The sequence below is a fragment of the Pelophylax lessonae genome (assembly GCF_965119305.1).
Source record: "Pelophylax lessonae genome assembly, chromosome: 13".
In the NCBI taxonomy this organism is placed as follows: Eukaryota; Metazoa; Chordata; class Amphibia; order Anura; family Ranidae; genus Pelophylax; species Pelophylax lessonae.
This window is the reverse complement of record NC_138780.1, coordinates 192,693,040-192,695,539: the sequence shown is the minus strand read 5'-3', so window position 1 is coordinate 192,695,539 and position 2,500 is coordinate 192,693,040. Positions and strand designations below refer to the sequence as shown.

Sequence of the window (2,500 nt, the reverse complement as noted above, 5' to 3'; positions counted from 1 at the left end):
AGGATTTTGCTGTCTTACGTCCAGGCCACATTTTGCGATTAGGCGCTGTGCGAATTTAACTGACAATTGCGCGGTCGTGCGACGCCGTACCCAAACGAAATTTACGTCCTTTTTTTCCCACAAACAGAGCTTTCTTTTGGTGGTATTTGATCACCTGTGTGATTTTTACTTTTTGCGCTATAAACAAAAAAAGAGCGTAAATTTTGAAAAAACAACAATATTTTTCACATTTTTTTTATATGAAATTCCCCCCAAAAAAATGTAACAATCTAAATTTTTTTAAATTTTAGGCCAATTTGTTTTCTGCTACCTATGTTTGGTAAAAAAATTCACAATAAGCGTATTTTGATTGGTTTGCGCAAAAGTTATTGCGTTTACTAACGAAGGGAAAGATTTCTGTCATTTTTGGTGTTTTTTTTTTTAACACGTAATGGCGGCGATCTGCGATTTTTTTTTTTTTTTTTGCGGGGCTGCGACATTGCGGCGGACAGATCGGACCCTTGACTGACATTTTTGACACTTTTGGGGTTACCAGTGACATTTCTACAGTAATCAGTGCTATATATATGCACTGTTACTGTAAAAATGACACTGGCAGGGAAGGGGTTAATTTTATTGGAGAGGGAGGGGTTAATGTATGCCTGGTGCTTACTGACGTGTGTGGGGGGGAGGTGACTGAGTGACACAAGGACAGATCCAGGGTTCAGCTATGCTGAACCCTGCAATCTGACCCTGTCTGTCACTTGGGAGATCCGCCCGCTTGTGTTTACACAAGCAGGCGGATCTTCTCACTAGATCCCCAACGATCGGGGAAGAGCAGCGGCGATCGCCGCTGCTCCTACCCTGGCCCGACTCCCGCTGTGACTGAATACAGCGGGAGCGAGCCTCCGGGGGCGCGCGCGCGCGCCGCCGAGAAAGGGGAGTGTCTGACGACGTAGTACTACGTCATCAGACGATAACGAGCCACTTTGCCGCAGTAGTATTACTGTACTTAGACGGCAAGTGGTTAAAGACTTAACCACTTCTGGAAGATTTTCACCCTTAGGCCCCTTTCACACTTGTGCGACTTCACCGCGATTTTTGCCGCAACTTTTTGCCGCGATTTTGATGCGAGTTTGACTGGGCTTATAATGTCTTTTACTCAAAACGCATCAAAATCATGCCAAAAGTAGTTCAGGGACTACTTTGAAGTCAGTGCGACTTCAAGTCCCACAGATACGAATGGGGCTCATTGGAAATACATTGATACCTCGGTTCACGAACTTAATTCGTGAACTGACTCTGGTCGCGAACCGAATTGGTTGTGAACCGAGGCACATTTTCCCATAGGGTTCAATGTAAATCCGGTCAATCTGTTCTGACCTTTTTTTTTTTTTTTTTTGAAGCACAAAAATATGAAACAAATTACAATACACATTAGTACAGTATAGTAATATATAAAGAGAGAACACTAATCTTGCTTGAGATTACTTCTGGCATGGAGGACGGCAGGTGGGAGGCTGTGAAATACAATACAGTAGTACAGTACAGTACTGTATGTGCTAAAAAGCACACCAAAAAGTGTCTTCACAGTACTTCTTTCTGCGTCTCTTCTCTCCACGATCTTCCTACAGGAAGTCATGACCATGGGACAGCCTGGAAATAGCATTAGAATGGCCGTGGCTCCTGTTCGTGAACCGGAGCATATTTTTATGAACTTTTCTGTTCGTAAACCGAGGTATCACTGTAATGAAGAACGACTTGTCATGCGATTTTGCAGTCCCAAATCGCATGACAAGTCGCACAAGTGTGAAGGGGGCCTTAATTGACCAGGCCATATTTTGCGATTCGGCACTGCGTTACTTTAACGAAAAATTGTGTGGTACCGAAATACAATTGACGTCCTTTTTTTTTTTTTTTTTTTTTTCCCCCTACAAATAGAGCTTTCTTTTTTGATCACCTGTGCGATTTTTATTTTTTGCGCTATAAAGAAAAAAAGGGACAATTTTGAAAACAAAAAAACAATATTTTTCACATTCTGCTGTATAACATTCTCAAAAAAAAAAAAATGTAAAAATTGAAATTTTTTAACATTTTAGGACAATTTGTTTTCTGCTACATATTTTTGGTAAAAAAAAATCACAATAAGCGTATTTTGATTGGTTTGCGCAAAAGTTATCGCATCTACTAACTACGGGAAAGATTTATGTCTTTTTTTTATTTTTTTTACTAGTAATGGCGGCGATCTGCAATTTTTAGCAGGACTGCGACATTGCGGCGGACAGATCGGACCCCTAACTGACATTTTTGACACTTTTGGGGGGACCAGTGACATTACTACAGTAATCAGTGCTAAAAATATGCACTGTTACTGTAATAATCACACTGGCAGGGAAGAGGTAAACACTGTGGGTGATTAGGGGTTAAATGTGAGTCTAGGGGAGGGATTCTAACTGTGGGGGGGCGTGGCTTGTGAAATGATCACAGAGATTTGTATTCCTAAGGATCACAGGAGCTCTGT

General features: G+C 41.5%; 1 protein-coding gene across 1 annotated transcript in view; it reads left to right on the top strand.

The window, feature by feature from the left end:
• The window catches only part of ATXN3 (ataxin 3), a 51,601-nt gene that overhangs the window by 36,888 nt on the left and 12,213 nt on the right, over positions 1-2,500 (top strand).